Source organism: Protopterus annectens, chromosome 1.part2 (assembly GCF_019279795.1).
Source record: "Protopterus annectens isolate FY-2018-M chromosome 1.part2, PAN1.0, whole genome shotgun sequence".
Lineage (NCBI taxonomy): Eukaryota > Metazoa > Chordata > Ceratodontiformes > Protopteridae > Protopterus > Protopterus annectens.
Genome location: NC_056727.1, coordinates 1195717777 through 1195737863, shown reverse-complemented (window position 1 = coordinate 1195737863; position 20087 = coordinate 1195717777). Strand labels below are relative to the sequence as shown.

At 45.6% G+C, this 20087-nt stretch overlaps 1 protein-coding gene across 1 annotated transcript in view; it reads left to right on the top strand.

The window, feature by feature from the left end:
* STMN1 (stathmin 1) overlaps positions 1 to 20087 on the top strand; it is a 256875-nt gene that overhangs the window by 172883 nt on the left and 63905 nt on the right. The gene's annotated exons all lie outside the window — the stretch shown is intronic.

Below are 20087 nucleotides of genomic sequence, written 5' to 3'. Positions count from 1 at the left end.
CTGTTTTTCTGTTTACATTCTTGGCATTCACTTACCTTGTAATGCATTGGTGATACTGATACTACACCTAAGACCCTCACTGGTATTGCTTTTATAGGAAAGGGGCTATCATTTTCCACTGACTAGCAGATGCTGACACACAACAGTGCCACAGGTAGTTAGCTCTCAACAACTTAAAAGGTAGAAGACCACTGTGACTTCCTCACAGGTAGACCAGATAGAGGGTTTCACTGTTCAACTTTGGATGTAGCTCAAAATGTTGTGGCAAGGATGGACATCCTTGAATAGCAGGTCATAGCTTAGCCTCCAAAAAAAAAAAAGTGCAATATTCAGCTAACCTCTGGTTTCTGCAGCTGCTGACTTTGTCCTCTGTTAGTGAGGGCTTGAGCCCCCCTATGCTGGGGTTATTTTCTAACCACCATTACCCAGTGAGCCTGGTTTCTTGCTGCCATGCCTTTTGACAGAAGGACCAATGTTTCCCACTGGTTCTGGTTAGCTGCATCTTATAGTGCACTTTCTTCCTTTGGGAGCGTCTGTTCAAGGAGATAATGGTGCAAGAGGAAGCGCAGAAGACTACTACTTTTGTAATCTCTTCCTAGTGTGAATCCTGTTTCTAGGAAAACTGATGGTATTGTCCTAAAGATTGGTTCTTTGCTTCAGGGACTCCCAAGCCAGAAATGCTGGTATCTATAGCAGTTAAATAAAGAATTCCTGCCGGTCAAGAATCGTGCAATTTTTTTGCTTTGGCAGTCTTAGTCCGATGATCAGTTACGGAAGTGTATTTACTAGTCTCTTTCTGTTCAGGATGCTATCCTGTTTGGTCCATATGTGTGTACTAGACTAATGGCCCTGGAGCCTTTACAAGCCTAGCCCATAGAAGTGTCCTGGCATCGTGCTGCCCAGTGTTGATGATCATTGTGTATACAGCTGCAGTCATAACAGATGGGTTATCCTGCCGTCAGGCGGGTTCTCGGTCGGCCGAATTCCAAAGTCTAGGTCCGGCGTCTGTTGTCGTCGCTTCCTCCCTGACGTCAGTGCGGCAGGGGTATAAAAGAGGCAGCCAACGCCATTTTCTCCAGTCTTTCTTGCCACGCGGTGCCCGAAGCAGAAGCAGTTCGCAAGTGCCGGTCGGCCAGCTCCTGAGATTTACGAGAGTATTTCAGCCGAAGTCTTCTTGAAAGCTAAGTAACCCCATTGGGGAAACTTTTCTTGCCTCAGACCGATGTCAGACAAAGTTAATAATTGCATTTCCTGTGGGAAGCAAATACCGCATAAGGATTTCCACTCTTACTGTATACCTTGCTTAGGCCCAGACCACGACATCTCGGCCTGCCGTTTTTGTGCTAGATTCAATAAACTCACTATTAAGCGTCGGGCAGCGTTCACCCTTCACTTCTTTGGCAAAAATTTAATTATATTATGTCGTCGGATACTCCGACTCCAGTTTTGAGCAAAAAACGCAAAGATAAGGACCGACATATGAGGTCCGCACCACCTACTGATACCACGCTAAGGCCGACTACCGGTTCTCCGGTACTCGGCGAGGCACCTACGCAGCCCCTGAGTACCGATGACAATGCATTACCGGTGTCTTCAGTACCCGAGGTCGCAGGCTCCTCTGCCACCATTCCAACTACAGATACAGACGCCACTCCTGGCGGGGAAACTCAGAATTTAGATAGGCCTGCCATTTCTCAAGGGGTCTTCAGGCCTTCCTCCTTCTCTATTAAAGCCTTCACTAAATCTAAAAAAGCCATGAAAACCAAAAAACAGGTTCCTCAGACACCCTCTCAAGGCACCATGCCTAAAAAACAGATGCTTAAAATGGCTGAGGATTTGATTACTCTTATCAGGGGTACTCAACCCCCCCCTCTGACAAAAGGCCCAGATTAGAGGAAGACTACCCTTCCTCAGATCCAGCTTCTATTACCTCAGAACTATCTGACGACCAGGATTGTGCCTATTCTCCATTTGAAGACTCTGATGCAGAGGAGTCTATTCCCTCAGTCTCCCCCCCTGAGGACTTCTCTTTTGGGGAAACCCTGCATACATTGAGGGAACACTTTCACTGGGAAGGCCAAGATTACTCAGATTCCAAGAAAAGGCTCAGGGAATTTCTTCTGCTCCCCCAGCATAGGCCTCTGGCTATCCTTCCTGTTTTAGATATATTGGATGATGTGTACACAGAAGCCAGCCTTAATCCTGATTCTTTGCCTCCAGCTCCTGTTAAACCAGACCGGTATTACCGGGTTCCTGATTCTTACCAGTTCCTATATAAAAGCCATACTGTTGACCCAGAAACTATTTCACAGAGTCCCAAGGGAAATAAGGCCTCTACTGCTAAAAACCCATTACCTTCAGAGAGAGATTCCAAATCTTTAGAACGGTGGGGGGGAAAGGTGTACACCTCGGCCACTTTAACCATGAGGGCATTAAACTGTCAGTTCCATATGTTAAAGTATCAACAGTTTTTGATCTCAGCTGAAAAGCAAGATGACACAACCAGAACAACCAGATTTAAGAGTTGCAGGATTTGTTGCATGGTGCAGAGCAAGTGGGTAAACATACCTTGCAGTGTGGATGTTCATCGTGCATACAGCTACAGTCATAACAGATGGGTTCCTCGGTCAGCCGAATTCCAAAGTATAGGTCCGGCGTCGGTTGTCGCCGCTTCTTCCCTGACGTCAGTGCGACAGGGGTATAAAAGAACCAGCCGGCGCCATTTTCTTCAGTCTTTCGTGCCGGTCGGCCAGCTCCTGAGATTTACGAAAGTATTTCAGCCGAAGTCTTCTTGAAAGCTAAGTACCCCGTTGGGGAAACTTTTCTTGCCTTTGACCGATGTCAAAGTTAATAATTGTATTTCATGTGGGAAGCAAATACCGCATAAGGATTTTCATTCTCTCTGCATTCCTTGCTTAGGCCCAGACCACGACGTCTCGGTCTGTCGTTTTTGTGCTACATTCAAATTAAGTGTCGGGCGGAGTTCGCCCAGCACTATTTTGGCAAAAAAATTAACTACATTATGTCGTCGGATACTCCGACTCCAGTTTTGACTAAAAGACGCAAAGATAAGGACCGACACACGAGGTCCGCGGCCTCTACCGACACCACGCCAAAGCCGACTACAGGTGCTCCGGTTCTCAGCGAGGCACCTAGGCAGCCCCTGCCTACCGACGACACTTCATTGGCGGTGTCTACTGTGCCCGAGGTTGCAGGCTCCTCGGCCCACACCCCGACTACAGATACCGAAGCCACTTTAGGCGGTGAAACTCAGAATGTAGACAGGTCTGCCTCCTCTCAAGGTGTCTTCAGGCCTTCCTCCTCTTTTTCCATCAAGGCTTTCACTAAGTCTAAAGCAGCCATGCATTCTAAGAGACAAGCTACACAGGGCCCTTCTCCAAGCCCCATGCCTAAAAAACAGATGCTTAAAATGGCTGAGGATTTAATTACTCTTATCAGGGGTTCTCAAACCCCCCCCCTCCCGGACAAAAGGTCCAGAGTGGAGGAAGAATCCCCCTCCTCGGACCAGGCCTCCATTATTTCAGAGCACTCTGATGAACAGGAACATTCATACTCCCCTTTTGAAGATTCTGATGCAGAGGAGTCCATTCCCTCTGTCTCTAACCCCCCCCGAGGATTACTCTTTTGGGGAAGCCTTGCATTCCTTGAGGGAACACTTCCACTGGGTAGGCCAAGAGTACTCAGACTCCAAGAAAAGGCTTAGGATTTTCTCTTGCTCCCTCAGCACAGGCTTCTGGCTATACCTCCTGTCTTAGACATACTAGATGATGTGTATTCGGAGGCCTGCCTTAACCCAGACTCTTTACCTCCAGCCCCAGTCAAGCCTGACGGGTAGTATCGGGTTCCTGACTCGCGCCAATTCTTGTACAAAAGCCATGCGGCTGACCCAGAAACTATCTCACAGGGCCCCAAGGGAATTAAGGCCTCCACTGCTAAAAATCCATTACCTTCAGAGAGAGATTCCAGAGCTTTAGAAAGGTGGGGAAAAAAGGTATACACCTCGGCCACCTTAACCATGAGGGCTTTAAACTGCCAGTTCCATATGTTAAAGTACCAACAGTTTCTGTTATCACAGTTGAGAAGCAAAATGTCACAACCTGAACAACCAGACTTGAAGGAGTTGCAGGATTTGATGCATAGTGCAGAACAAGTGGGTAAACATACCTTGCAATGTGGTTTTGATGCTCTAGAGGCCTCATGTAGAGCTGCTGTTACAGGATCAGTCATACGTAGACATGCCTGGCTCAAGGAGCAAACCTTACCAAATCATGTCAAAGCTAAATTACTAGATGCCCCTCTACAAAAAGATGTATTATTTGGTGTTAAAGCTGAGGAGGTATTAAAGAAAATGGAGGAAAAGGCTAAATCAATGCAAACGGTGAAAGATTTTCTACAGGTACAACCTCCCCGTTTCAGTAGAAATTGGCCTTCCAAAAATTGGTCCTTTCCAGCCACGGACAGACCCCAAAGAGGTAGATACAGGCGCCCAAGGGGCAGAGGGCAAGCTCAAGGATCGTTTAGAGGCAGACAATGGCAAGCTCCTACACAAAGAGGTGGTGAGGGTAGTTCACAGCCATTCAGAAAGCAAACCCAATGACTTTCCCCTTTGCATGCCAAGCAAGGCTCAAATGGCAGCACCCTTAGGCGGAAAACTGCCATTATTTTCAAAAAATTGGCATATTGTCACAAAAGACAAATGGATCCTGGACATTATAAACAGAGGCTACAGATTCCATTTTCACACCCTTCCAAAAATGAGAGGCATGCCAAACCTGCCACACAATCAAAGGGCAGAGGCACAAAGACAAATGTCAGATCTCATGGACATGAAAGCTATTCAACAGGTACCTACTCAAGAACAAGGTCTGGAATAAAAACCTTGACTATTCCTGGTACCAAGGAAGGGAAAAGATTGGAGACCTATTTTGGACCTATCCATCCTAAACACATTTTTACTCATACCAAAATTCAAGATGCTCACATTACAGCAGCTTTTTCCCATGCTGGGCAAGGAGTCTTGGCTGGTAACATTGGACCTCAAGGAGGCATACCTGCATGTCCCAATCAGACAAAATTGCAGAAGATACCTCAGATTTCTTGCAGGTTCAACCCATTATCAATTCTCTGCATTGCCCTTTGGCTTATCTACTGCGCCCAGAGTATTCACAAAATGCCTGGCATCAGTAATTGCCTACTGCAGACTTCAAGGGATACAAATATACCCATATTTGGACGACTGCCTGATCCAAGCGGACAGCAAGGACATTTTATTGCAGCATCTGGCATTTGTAATAAAACTGTTAAACTACCTGGTATACACAGTGCCAGACTGGCCAAGACAGCACTGGTACCCACTTCTGAGGAGCCTGACGCATTCCCCACCATGGACCCTACCTCTAATGCCTCTTCTTCTGACTCAGCACAGCTTCAAAACTCTTCACAGTCAGCTGAAAACACTCAATCTGGCCGCATGGAAGATCCCTTAACTTCACAACAGACCCTACTCTTCAAGGAGGTGCAGGATGTCATTTTGGAGGCCAGAAGGCCTTCTACTAGGAAAGCTTACTCCGCAAAATGGAAGTGATTTTGTGCCTGGAATGAGAAAAAGGGCCAGAATCCTGGAATACTGAATTTACCTCAAATATTACAGTATCTAGCTGAGCTGCTAAGCAGTGGACTTTCATTCTCCTCCATCAAAATCCATGCCTCGGCCATTTCTGCAGAATACAACACTGATCCTCCTTTATTCTCTCATCCCCTCTTAAGACAGTTCCTTGGAGGGGCTAAGAATATAAAACCCCCAAGGAAACAACCAATACCTACTTGGGACCTCAATTCTAGAAAAGCTGACCTTGCCTCCTTTTGAGCCAGCTGCCTCAACAGATTTGCAATATTTGTCCTGGAAAACAGCCTTCCTTCTGGCTATCACCTCAGCTCGCAGGGTATCGGAACTACAAGCCCTCATGTCTGTGAAGCCTTTCATCATTTTCCATCAGGGCAGAGTTTCCTTACGAACCAATCCATCCTTTTGGACCAAAGGTGGTGTCCAGGGTAGCTTTGAATCAGGCTATTCACTTACCTACCTTTTACCCTAATCCTCAAAACAAAGGGGAGAGATTACTACATTCCTTGGACATTCACAGACAGCTACGTTATTATTTGGACAGAACAAAGCCTTTCAGAAAATCAGAACAACTGTGTCCTATGCTATAGGAGCTCAAGGGAAGCCAATTTCCAAACAGACAATCTCAAAATGGATAGCCCACTCATACGCTTTTGTTACTCTTTTCATGGTAAAACTGTGCCTGCAGGCATCAGATCTCACTCCACAAGGGCCACAGCTACCTCTGCAGCTTTTCTCAGAGGAGTTCCTACCAAAGATATTTTGGAAGCAGCCACTTGGAGTTCTGTGCATACCTTCTCCAAGCACTATCACCTACCATTATACTCCAAAACTAGAGCAGGCTTTGCCACTGCAGTCTTGCAGGGCATCCTGGCTCCTCCTAGATGTCCTTCAAGAATGCAACTGCAGTCATAACATATGGGTTGTCCTGCCTCAGGCAGCCCTCGGTTGGCCGGATTCCAAAGTCTGGGTCCGACGTCAGTGTGGCTGGAGTACATAAGCATCAGCCGACGCCATTTTCTTCAGTCTTTCTTGCCGTGCGGTGCCCGAAGCAGAAGCAGTTCGCAAGTGCCGGTCGGTCAGCTCCTATACTCTTCGAATCCGAAGTCATCAAAAAAGCGAAGTACCCCGTTGGGGACCTTTTCTTGCCTCAGCCGATGTCAGAAATTGCTGAAAAAGTTAATAATTGTCTTGTCTTGTGGTAAACAAATACCTCATAAGGATTTCCACTCTTACTGTCTTCCTTGCCTTGGCCTAGACCACGACGTCTCGGCCTGTGTTGCCTGTGCTCACTTCAACAAGCGCACTCTCAGGCGCCGGGCGGAGTTCGCTGAAGACTTTTTCGGCGAAAAATTTGCATATACAATGCCGCCGGAGCTTCCGACGTCGCAAACGCCCAAGAAACGGAAAGACCGGGACCGACATCCTCGGCCCGCGTCCACCACCAACCTACCACGAGTGCTCCGGTTCCCTCTGAGACAGTTATTCCACCGCTCCGAACCGAAGACACCGCAATACCGACGACTCCGATACCAGATACCACTCCGCCAGTTATAGATTTTCCTCCGGATACTGAAACCGAGGAAATGCCAGAGACCATAGCTGTAGATAGTCACTCCTGCACGTGGAGCTGCCAGGCCTCCTATGGCCATGTCTATTAAGGCCTACACTCGGGCTAAGGCAGCCAGCAAGACTAAGCACCTTACAGCAAAAACCTTGCCTCAAACTACTCCTGAGACACAAATCATGTCTATGGCCGCAGACTTAATTTCCATGATTAGATGTTCACAGGCCCATCCTGAGAGAGCATCCCAGCCTCCTCCTGATAAGAGGCCCCAGGTTGATCCCTCTGAACCTATCCCTACAGATGAAGACTCTGATGACTCTATCCACTCCGAGGGCCAGGAAGACCTCTTTCAGACCTATGAGGACTCTGATGCAGAGGATTCCATCCCTTCGCCCTCCCCTCCTGAGGATATTTCTTTTGGGGAAGTTCTGCATACCATGAGGGAACATTTCAAGTGGCAAGCCCAGGAATATTCTGATTCCAGAAAGCGCCTTCGAACCTTCCTTAAAAAGCCCCAGCACAGGCCCCTAGCCGTTCCTCCTGTGCTTGATGTTTTGGATGATCTATATTCTGACTCCAGTGTTACCCCTGATTCCCTTCCTCCTGCACCAGCCAAGCCAGACAGATATTACAGGGTTCCAGACACACATTCCCATTTGTTCAGGGCCCATACTGTGGATTTAGAAACTATTTCTCAGGGACCTAAAGGTGTTTCAGCTTCCACCTCTAAAAATCCCTTGCCTTCCAACAGGGAAGCTAGGTCATTAGAGAGATGGGGGGGAAAGGTGTACACCTCCACCACTTTATCTATGAGAGCTTTGAATTGCCTTTTTCATATGTTACAATATCAGGATTACCTGTTAGATGATTTACAGAAAACTTTGGCCTCTCCTGACCCTTTAGACAGGAAGTCTTTGCAGGAAGCTGTACATAACTCACAGCAAGTCAGCAATCACTTTCGGCAGTGTGGATATGATGCACTGGAAGCTTCATGTAGGGCAGCTATGACAGGGGCAGTCATTCGCAGACATGCATGGTTAAAAGAACAACCTCTACCAGATCAGGTTAAGGCAAAACTTCTGGATGCACCTTTGGAAAAGAACACGCTTTTTGGTGCTAATGCTAAAGATGTGTTAAAGTCCATCGAGGAAAAAGCAAAATCAGTTCAGACGATCAAAGATTTCCTCCAGGTTCAGCCCCCCAGATTCAAATTTCAAAGGGGCAAAAACAGGCATGGCCGAGGAAGAGGACAATACAGAGGTTCTTACAGGGGACGACAATGGCAGCCAGCAAACCAAAGAAGTGACACAATCTCAATGACTTTCCTCTACAACCGCCAACCAAGGAGCAAACAGAAGCACCCTTGGGCGGAAAATTATCTCTGTTTTCAGACAACTGGCACAGATTGACAAAAGACAAATGGATTTTGGACATTATAGACCAAGGTTACAGGTTCCATTTTCACACCTTACCCAGAAAACAGGGCATGCCAAACCTACCAATAAACCAGAGGGCAGAGGCTATCAAGCAAATTTCTCTGCTGGCTCAGATAAAAGCAATAGAAAGAGTACCACAACAAGAACAAGGCCAGGGGTTCTACTCAAGACTGTTCCTTGTGCCAAGAAAAGAAACTCAATGGAGACCAATACTTGACTTGTCCGCATTAAACACTTTTCTCATAGTACCAAAGTTCAAAATGCTGACTCTACAGCAACTCCTTCCCATTACAGCAGCTTCTTCTCATGCTGGGCAAGGAGTCTTGGCTGGTAACATTGGACCTCAAGGAGGCATACCTGCATGTCCCTATCAGACAAGGTAGCAGAAGATACCTCAGATTTCTTGCAGGTTCAACCCATTACCAATTCTCTGCATTGCCCTTTGGCTTATCTACTGCGCCCAGAGTGTTTACGAAATGCCTGGCATCAGTAATTGCCTTCTGCAGACTACAAGGGATACAAATCTACCCATATCTGGACGACTGCCTGATCCAAGCGGACAGCAAGGACATTTTATTGCATTTGTAATAAAACTGGCATTTCTGGCATTTGTAATAAAACTGTTAAACTACCTGGTATACACAGTGAACAAAAAGAAATCAAAGCTAATACCTTCTCAACAGATAATTTTCCTGGGTGCCAGCTTAAATACAACCACCCAGATGGCCTACCTCACGCCAGACAAACAAGGGCAACTGTCTGAATACTTCAACAAAATGGCAACTTTCACCAGACTAACTGCAAGGAAAGTCCTGCAGGCTCTGGGATTCATGGCATCTTGAATCCTACTAATACCATGTGCAAAGCTGCATATGAGGAAACTACAATGGTCACAAAAAACAGTGTTCCTGCACGCGAAGCAACTGCACGGCACTAGAGATGAACTGTATAACAAGAAACAAACAGAGCCGGCAGACGTTGATCTGAGAGTCCAATTTATTGTTATAGGTTAAAAAACCTACACATTTATGTACAGACCGGTTTCTGTAGAAAAAACACAACCTTCTTCAGTGTATTTGAACAACCATAAATGTGAACAGCTTATATAGAAGCAGCAATCAGCCTATTGGTGGGTCACAAGTTCTCATTAAGACCAGGTGGGAATAATCCCCCTAGGTTAATTTTTAAAACACACTTACTCATGTTTTTGATATGAGTTTGGAATAATTGGATAGCCATCATTTTATAACAAATATATGGTTATTTTCACCTTTATCACTGTCTATAATTCTGTCAAGACTAAATATTATTCTTCCAGTTTGGTTGCCTGTTGTTGTATTAGTGACTACAAGTTTATTTTTTCTATTACATATATTTTGTTGTGACTGTAGAATCAACAAGGATACAGCCAATTATTTTGGGCTGTTATTGTCCTTGTATTTGAATCTATATTTGCTGACTTAGTTTTTAGACTATATTGTCAGTTTCTTTTCCTCATGGATTTTGCTAGTTTTATCACAGGTCTGTCTTCTGACAGAGACGACCTTAGAGCCTTTGGGCTGAGTTGTAACATTGGTGATAATTCTAACAATTTGGGTATACCTGATACTGCTTCCAAATGTGCCTCATGTTTTCATGATTTGTTTCTACATCTTAAGATCCATAGATCGAACATTTGGCACTCAAAACTTTTTAAGGCCTATTTGGCCAAAGGTATCACTCCCAGGGGTCTCCAAGTGCGTATTCAGCCATTAGTTTCTAATGCTGATGAAGAACTCCTTGAGAAGTGGTCATCTATTCAGCAGCGGGCAACCATTTCTCTTGTAGAATCTTTGTCCAAATTTTATGACAGGACCATAGACTCTGAAATTCAGGTGATTACTAGGCTAGTTGATGATATCAAACCTTATGAAGGTGAACCATCATTCCAGACTCATTTGAACAAAATAGCTGGGGACCTCAAGACATTAGAAGAGCAATTGCGGACCAGGAAACTCAAGAAGTTCCAAAGAGATCAAAGTGATTATCAAACTGCTAACCCTTTTGCACACAACACAAAACAAGTTAGGTTTACCCCCACATTCAACAGATCATCTAGGAAAAAAGCGACCCAGGTCCATTTTGAAAAGATCAAGCAGAATTTCTGCTTCCTCTACTGAGGATGTTTCCTCATGCACTGACAGTGAGCCACAGTCAGCAACTGGTTCACCGGTCCCCAAAAGGAATACATCTCATATCCCTTTAGGCCAAAACAGCACAGGGGAGGGAGGAAACACAGGAAACATTACCAACATTCAGGGTCTTTTACAGATGGTCATGGAGAAATAAATGTGTCTATTGACAATGTTCTGAATTTATCTGACTATGTACCTTCACCCATACAACTGTCTGTGTTGAATAAAGGGTTGTATTTTGTACCTGGTTTTATTATTTCAGAAGATAATATGGCTCAAGATGTTTTTTCATTCTGCAGGTTATTAAATTTAAAATTGTTTTTGGTGACACCAGCTTCTCCAAAAGTGATAAATTCATTTATCACAAATCCACATTCAATCCACCTATGCACCCTCTAGTCCTTCAATTTCAGAGAAACGTTCTCAAAGATCTCCATTTTTTGGGGCAGGATGTGCAATTTAAATCAAACAATATTTCTTCAGCAGAAAAACAGGCTATCTCTGACCTACAAAATAATAAAGACATTGTAATAATTCCAGCTGACAAGGGGGGTGCTGTGGTTATTCTTAATTGGTTGGATTATGATAGGGAGGCTATGAGACAGCTTTCTGATCCCAAATATTATTCACCAATGACCATCAATCCTACACATAGGTTTAAAAAGCAGATCGAAGAATTTATACTTTGGGCCAGGGATGAGTCCATCATCCCTAAGGAAACCGCACAACAACTCATGGTACACGACCCTACTATACAATACATATATTTTTTGCCAAAAATACACAAAAGTTTGGTGAACCCTCCGGGAAGACCTATTGTTTCTGGCAAAGGGTATATCACGGAACCTCTATCCATGTTCCTGACTTTGCATTTGAAACCTCTACTCAGTTTGGTAAGATCACGTATACATGACACTACCATGTTCCTGAATATTGTATCAGACAGCCAGTTGGAGGATGATTGGGTCATGTGTACTCTTGACGTGTGCTCATTATATACCAACATTCCTCATAAGTCCGGGCTTGAGGCCCTTTCCTTTTGGCTAGACAAAGCCGGTCTTTACGAACCATTAATCTGAAGTAGGATATTCATTGTACTAAAATAGAATATTTTTGCTTTTCTTAAACTTTTTGTGTGTGTAGGTTTCTTTTTGTTTTATTTTTTTATTTTTTTTTTTTTATTTCTTTTATTAGTTATATTTTATTCCCTCCTCTCCCTGTAGTGTGTGTGTGGTGTGTGGGGCCTGTGTGCTTTATTTATTTATTTTTTAAGTGTTTTTTTTTGTTTGACTAACTTGACTGACCAGACCAGCTCATTTTCTTTTCTTTCTCAGTGTGTGTCCAGTGTCTCTCACCTGCTGGGCCTACTCTCGTGTGTTAGTAATGGGGTTGAACACCTCACATCTGGCTGTTCCACATTTTTTGGTTCAACTGGCCAGGAGGGAAGGGAGGGGAGGTCAAAGCTGGTCTTCTTCGGGTCTTTTACCGCCCGGACTCGGCGACCCCCCTCGGGGGCGACTCCTGCTCCTGCAGCTGTTCCTCAGTGGCACCTCTGCTGCTCCTGACTCTCACTCCCGCTCAGGACAGGAGAGATGCATCTAAAGGAAGGACGGAGGAAGCACTAAAAGATGGCGGGAGAAGCCTCCTGGCGGCCGGCGCCACCTCGCTTCCCCCCGGCTTCCCAAGCCTCTCTCCCTCCTCGGCCCTCTCCCTCGGCTCCGGTCTACCTCCAGCTTCTCACGGGTCTGAGGCCGAGGAGGAGGATCCGAGGGCCTATGGCAGGGCTGCCTCCCTCTCCTCCTCGAGGGAGGCATTAACCGGTCCGCTGGTATGACATGGACATCTGGAGATGTGGTTCAGGCAGGGATGGATGGGGAGCTCACTTGCCTTGCCTCCCCGGAGGGCTCCGCTCAGTTGCTCAACTTCCTGCTCCGACCTTCTTCTCGGACGCTTCCCGGAAAGCCGCAGCGGGCCAGGCAGGGGGGGAGAAGCCGGGGGAGTGCTCGAGCCGACCTTACCCGAATGCGTCGGACCCGATCTGAGGGCTCTGTTGAGGGTTTCGGACCCCGGCGCCTTGGCCGCGTCCGCCCGCCTCTGCTGGAGGCCAGGCTCCCACCATCCGGCCTGACAGCCGCCGTTGTGCCCCCCAAGTTGCTCTCCCTATGGTTGCTTGCTGCTGCGAGGAGGACTCTGACAGCCCCCCCAGCTCACCATAAGATGGCCTCTCAAAGAGGAGGCACATTGGTCTGGCTCCTCTCTCACTGAAGACTGACTTGGAGGAAGGGGAGGCCCACGGGTCCCCCGAGGATGTCTCCTCAGGAACATCATGGAAAATACTCCCCTCAGGGGGTTGTCTGCCCAAGTCTTTCTCTCGACGGAGTCCGTCGGAGAGCAGTTGAAGCGGGCTTCTCCCCGTACCTCTCTCTCCCCCCCCCACACCCCCAGGGGACCTTATTACCACCAGAGTGGAAGGCGTGGGAACACGTGGGGAAAAATGGCCAAATTCCCTAAAAAAAACCCTTCCGCCTTCTTCCGGACCCATTGGGGGATAAGGGGCCTCCTGTGAATTGGCATGTTGATGGCGGCTTGATGGCTCACTGGCTCAGGAGGAAGTCCCCAGTCCACCCACCAGCAGGGACCCATGATGATGACCGCTTGGGGGATGGACGTGGGTCACTGGCCCCAGTTTTTCGTGTAGGCGGCTGAACTGGCTGGCATGGGCCGGTTGAGGCGCAGCGAGACTCCACAGAGTGAAGAATCCCATCCTCCCCATTTCCCTCTGGGAGGAGAGACAGAGCTCTGCACCACCAAAATGGCCACTCAGGGTCACGGCTAGCCATTACATCAGCCAAGAGAGTTTCTGAACTCAAGCTTTATCAGCTAAACCTCCTTACTTGGTTTTATCCGGGACGGTCTCCCCCAGGACCCAACCCGTTCCTTCCCTTCCTAAAATCGCTTCTGAGCAAACATCAATCAATCCATTTACCTCCCTGTTTTTCTTCCCTAAAAAATGAAAACAAAATAGGAATAACTCACTACACTCAGATGTTCACAGGCAGATTTTTTTTTATTCAACAGGACAGCTGGTCATAGGCAATCCAGCGATTTTTTTGCAAATTGTAAAATTCAATTCAATTTGGGCAAGCCAGTTTCTCTTTCAAGGCCAGCCGATTTGCATTTTATTTTTTATTGTATTGGCTTATCAAGCGCACGGAGAGGGTGTTCATGCCCATTCAACCGTCATGCCATTCTACAGCAGCCTCCTTCTACCTATTCCTCCTCCAAGGCTAGGATTCCTCTTGATGGCTTCATCTCATACGCTACATGGGTCTCTATTCATCAATTCAACTCCTTTTTGGTAGAACTAGCCAGATTTGTTCTAACAAGCAATGTTTTCCCTTATAAAGACAAATGTTATTGGCAAGTAAAGGGTACAGCCATGGGAGCCTCTTTTGCTCCCATTTATGCAGATCTTTTTATGGCTTTTGTTGAACATCACCTTATATATGATTGCAACAATAACACCTTTTTAGGAAACATTGATATCTGGCGACATTACCTTGACGATTGTTGGATGATTTGGAGAGGGGATATACCAGGCCTGATGGATTTTGTATCATATCTTAATAGCAATATATGGGGCATGGAGTTCACAGTACATTATGATTACAACATCACATTTTTGGATGTTTCAATCACCAAACAGGCTGATAACACACTCTCCACAGAGGTATTCAGGAAACATCCTGAATTTAATACTATTTTACATGGTTCCAGTTTTCACCCTCCTCATGTAATAAGGAACATCCCTAAATCACAGTTTATACGTATTAAACGGATCTGCTCCACAGATTCCGCTTTTCAATATCATAGGAAAGATCTTACTGAACGATTTAGGTCGAGAGGCTATGGTATGGGTGATGTTATTACTGCTAGCAATATAACAAATTCTACACATAAACACAATTTTTTGCAATACAAAGAACATGTCCGTACGGATTGCACTACCATCAGGTTCACTACCACATATGCTCGGAACACAAATCAATTGATTGATAGTATCAACAAACATTGGAACATTTTAGCATATGATCCAGACATTTCTAACTTTATTCCAACTAAATGTCAATTTTCATATCGCAAAGGCAGAAACTTAGGCAGTTTCTTTAATCATTTTAAACACAGTAATAAGACCACCAATAATCAATTCAAGCAAACCACATTATCTGGTGAGCCATTAATAGGTTGTTTTCCATGTGGACACTGCACCAATTGTGACAGAATCAATAAATCTAAACAATTTTCCAGTAGAAACTGCTCACAAGTATATGATATCAAATTCTTTGCCAACTGCAGCAGTGATTGGATCATCTACATGGCTAGCTGTCACTGTGGTGCTTTTTATGTAGAACAAACTTCACGTCCACTTAGAATCAGAATATCAGAACGTTTGAGCAATATTCGCAACAAGAAAAATAGCAGTGCACTATAAACATTTTTTGGAACATCATACTGCCAAATTTACTTTTACTATTATTGATGTCATTTTAGGGAATAGGACCAACAAAACAGGATGGCATTCTATTCTCAATTCTAAGGAGAAAAAATGGATAATTAAACTAGGGGGGTTATTCCCACCTGGTCTTAATGAAAACTTATGACCCACCAATAGGCTGTTTGCTGCTTCTATATAAGCTGTTCACATTTATGGTTGTTCAAATACACTGAAGAAGGTTGTGTTTTTTCTACCGAAACCGGTCTGTACATAAATGTGTAGGTTTTTTAACCTATAACAATAAATTGGACTCTCAGATCAACGTCTGCTGGCTCTGTTTGTTTCTTGTGAAACTACAATGATACCTAAAAATCTTATGGTCTCAGCACAGCCACAGCTTGGAAACAATTATACCACTCATTCCATGCCTTCAAAAGGAATTTTTGTGGTGGGCTCGAGCATGCCAAAGAAACACGGGTCTCCCTTTCTGTTTACCTCAAGCTACTCAAATCATCACAGAAGCTTCAGACTACACCTGGGGAGCGCACACGCCAGATCAGTGCTTTCAGGGAAAATGGTCCCAAAAAGAGAAGCACCTACACATCAACCAAAAGGAGATGCTAGCCATGCAAAATGCTCTTATGACCTTCAAAGGCCTACTGCATCCAGGCCAGCTATTGATAAGGGCAGACAACACCACAGTCATGTGGTACATAAACAAACAGGGGGGAACTCATTCATACCCCCTGTGCAGGCAAGCCATGACCCTGTGGAACACAGCACTGGAATTACAAATTCAGCTACAGGCACAATTCCTGCCAGGGAAGGAAAACACACTGGCAGACAACTTAAGCAGAAATATGACAGACCCACACGAATGGAAGTTGCATCCTCAAGTCTTCTCAAAGATGACTCAGGCATGCGGACAGCCAGACATAGATCTATTTGCTACCCACAAAAATTACCAGTTGGAAAAATTCTGTTCAAGGACCTATCATCCACAGGCCTGGAAAATGGATGCACTTTAAGTTGGACAACATTGACAGTCTATGCCCTCCCACCTCTTCCTCTACTGACCAAAGTTCTATTAAAAGCCAGAGCAGAGAGGCCACAAATGATTCTCATTGCTCCAGACTGGCCACGACAGCACTGGTATCCTCTCCTAAAGAGCCTGACACACTCACCGCCATGGATCCTACCTCTAGTTCCTCTTCTGTTGCCCCAGCACAACTACAAAACCCTTCACAGCCAGCTCAAAACCCTAAATCTAGCTGCATGGAGAATACCTTAATTTCCCAACAGACTCTCCTCTCCAAGGAGGTGCAGGATGTCATCTTGGAGGCCAGACGACCCTCTACTAGAAAAGCCTACTCCGCCAAATGGAAACTATTTTGTTCCTGGAATCAAGAAAAGGGCCAGAATCCTTGGGTAATAAATATACCTCAGATTTTACAGTACCTAGCTGAGATGTTAAACAGTGGCCTTTCCTTCTCCTCCAAGATCCACGCTTCAGCCATTTCTGCACAATACAATACAGATCCTCCTTTGTTCTCACATCCTCTATTAAGGCAGTTCCTCAGAGGGGCAAAAAATATAAAACCCCACGGAAACCACCAGTCCCAGCTTGGGACCTCAACTTTATATTGGAAAAGCTGACCCTGCCTCCCTTTGAGCCGGCTTCAACAGAGCTACAATACTTGTCGTGGAAAACAGCCTTCCTTCTGGCTATTACCTCAGCACGCTACAGGCCCTCATGGCTGTGCAACCATTCACCATTTTCCATCAGGACAGAGTTTCCTTATGAACCAACCCTACCTTCATGCCAAAGGTAGTATCCAGTGTAGCTTTGAATCGGACTATTCATTTACCTACCTTTTATCCAAATCCACAGAACAAAGGGGAGAGACTACTACATTCCTTGGACATTCACAGACAACTTCGTTATTACTTGGACAGAACAAAGTCATTCAGGAAATCTGAGCAGCTCTTTGTGTCATATGCTACAGGTGCTCAAGGAAAGGCTATTTCCAAACAGACAATTTCAAAATGGATAGCCCACTGCATACGCTTTTGTTTTTCACTTCATGGAAAATCTATGCCTGTATACATCGGATCCCACTCCACCAGGGCTACAGCTACCTCTGCAGCTTTCCTCAGGGGGGTCCCTACCAAGGACATTTTGGAAGCAGCTACTTGGAGTTCAGTGCACACTTTCTCCAAGCACTACCACCTTCCACTATACTCAAAATCTAGAGCAGGCTTTGCCACAGCAGTCCTGCAGGGCATCCTAGCCCCTCCTAGTTCTACTTAGTGCCTACCACCCTTACTTAGCTTTGGGATTCTACCCATCTGTAATGACTGCAGCTGTATGCATGATGAACATAGTACAGTTTTGTACCTACCATAAATGTAGATGTTAGAGTGCTCATATAGCTGCAGTCCAGGTTACCCCCCCCCCCCTCCATCCCCTCTTAGGACAGGCCTTATCATACAACCTATTTGGGGTATTCTTTTATGGAGTATTTGCTTGCAACTACTGTTTTTGATTTATCTACATTGCATGTTTGCATAATATTATGTTTTGCCTTCCTTCTGGGGGCACCTGACATCTGGGGCAAGAAAAACTGAAGAAAATGGCGTCTGCTACATCTTTTATACCCCTGCCGCACTGACGTCCGGGAAGAAGTGACGACAACCGACGCCGGACCTAGACTTTGGAATTCGTCCGACCGAGGACCCGCCTGACGGCAGGATAACCCATCTGTAATGACTGCAGCTGTATGAGCACTCTAACATCTACATTTATGGTAGGTACAAAACTGTACTTTCTCCTGATTCATCAGTCAGGCGGGTTGGATCAATCCCTCCAAACTCTCCAGCTTGGTTGCCCCACTTCCAACCTTAACCAGGCTTCCCAGCATTTCCCCAGCAGTCCGCGAGATTATAGTTTCCTCTCATAAGTCTACGAGAAAGTCTTATGCTAGCAAATGGAAACGTTTTTCTTGTTGGGCAGAGTCTAGGAATGTGGATCCCTTCTCAGCCCCAGTCCACGAAATTCTGGAATTCCTAGCACAACTTTTACACTCCGGGGCCGCTTCCGCTACAATTAGGGTACAATTAGTGGCCATTTCTAATTTTCATATCGGTTTGACAAATTCTAACATTATGTCTCATAAGCTCTGTAAAGCTTTTTTGAGGAACATCTCTTCTTAGACCTCCAGTGAGAGATCCCCCTCCTCCTTGGGACCTTAATTTAGTCCTAACTTCCTTAATTCTGCCTTCTTTTGAACCAGCAGCATCCTGTTCCATCAAGTTTCTGTCTTGGAAGACACTCTTTCGGGTTGCCATCACTTCAGCTAGGCGTGTCTCAGAACTTCAAACACTGTGTGTTAGTCCTCCCTACCTGGCGTTTCACAAAGACAGAGTTGCTCTGAGGACTAATCCTTCGTTTTTTCCTAAAGTCTGCTCAGAAAATAATTTAAATCAATCTATAGATCTCCCTGTGTTCTTCCCAAATTATAGCAACAAGGCAGAGTACAAGCTTCACCAATTGGATGTTCATAGACAATTGCGTTTTTACCTACATAGAACTAAAGAAATAAGAAAGTCAGACCAATTATTCCTCTCTTATGCCTTAAACAAGGTCTCCCAGTTTCTAAAGTGACCTTATCCAGATGGTTGTCCCACACTATTACTTTTATTTACAAGTTACGGAATAGAGAGTTACCAACAAAACCAAAAGGTCATTGTACTAGGACATTAGCCACCTCCGTAGCTTTTCAGTTTAGGTTGCCCATGGATTCCATCTGTGCAGCTGCCATGTGGGCAAACCTTCATACCTTTATTTCTCATTACAAGGTAGATATGGTCTCCCGGAGCAGAGCTGACTTTGGTTCCACTGATGTCCTTCAAGGATGCATCTGCAGTCCTTACAAATGGGGTAGTCCTGTCGTCAGGCAGCCCTTCGGTCGGCCGGATTCCAAAGTCTGGGTCTGGCTTCGGCTGGTGTCGCACTTCACCCAACGTCATCGCTGCAGTTTTTCGGGTATAAAGGCATCAGCCGACGCCATTTTCCCCAGTCTTTCTTGCCGCGTGGCGCCTGAAGCAGAAGCTGTTCGCAAGTGCCGGTCGGTCAGATCCAGAGATTACTACTACCGAATACTACTTCGAAGACTTCTAAAAAGCTAAGTACCCCGTTGGGGACTCTTTCTTGCCTCAGCCGATGTCAGAAAAAGTGAATAACTGTTTAACTTGTGGGAAACAAATACCTCATAAAGATTTCCACTCCTACTGCTTACCTTGTTTAGGCCCAGACCACGACGTAGCAGCTTGTCTAGCCTGTGCTTCTTTTAACCGACGGACGCTTAGACGTCGATCGGAGTTTGCTGAGCAGTTTTTCGGCTCTGATTTTGCCTATATTATGCCGCCGGATCCTCCGACTACACAAATTACCAAAAAACGCAAAGAAAAGGACCGACCCTCGCGGTCCGCGGTTTCGGCCGAAACCGTGGTTAAGCAAACCGTGAGTGTCTCGGTTTCGGCCGAAACCGAGCAAGCGGTTCTTTCTTCAGCCGAAACCATGCCTTCTACCGAGGCCTCTTCTAACCTGGTAGAATCGGCTTCTGAAATCCATCCTTCTGTTGCGGTTTCTCAGGAATTATCAGACACTATTCCCTTGGATATTTCAACCCCTGCACGTGGAGCTGCTAGGCCTCCTGCAGCCATGTCTATTAAGGCCTTTGCCAGGGCTAAAGCAGCCAAAGCTTCAAAA